This window comes from Myotis brandtii, unplaced genomic scaffold (assembly GCF_000412655.1).
Source record: "Myotis brandtii unplaced genomic scaffold, ASM41265v1 scaffold1774, whole genome shotgun sequence".
In the NCBI taxonomy this organism is placed as follows: Eukaryota; Metazoa; Chordata; class Mammalia; order Chiroptera; family Vespertilionidae; genus Myotis; species Myotis brandtii.
This window is the reverse complement of record NW_005356575.1, coordinates 215,005-215,204: the sequence shown is the minus strand read 5'-3', so window position 1 is coordinate 215,204 and position 200 is coordinate 215,005. Positions and strand designations below refer to the sequence as shown.

The following is a 200-nucleotide window of genomic DNA, read 5'->3' as shown; positions in this document are numbered from 1 at the left end:
TGGCTCCCACCGCGGGCGGTACCTGTCTGGGCTGTGCTGAAAGGGCTGTCTGTGTCCTGGGCGCAACACTGACCCGGAGGAGGCGCCTGCAGCCCTGGCCTTATATAGGTGGGGCCTGGGCCGTGCCATTGGCTGGGAGGGGCTGGAGGGCAGCTGAGCCTCTCACCTCGCTGCCCGGGCACAGAGCCCACCCTGGACCC

At 69.5% G+C, this 200-nt stretch overlaps 1 protein-coding gene across 1 annotated transcript in view; it reads right to left on the bottom strand.

Moving 5' to 3' along the window:
* CKM (creatine kinase, muscle) overlaps nt 1-142 on the bottom strand; it is a 10,881-nt gene extending 10,739 nt beyond the window's left edge. The window contains exon 1 of the mRNA XM_005863379.2: nt 23-142. The gene's annotated coding sequence lies outside the window, so the exon portion shown is untranslated. The remainder of the gene's footprint in view (nt 1-22) is intronic.
* Nucleotides 143-200: the final 58 nt, after the last annotated feature.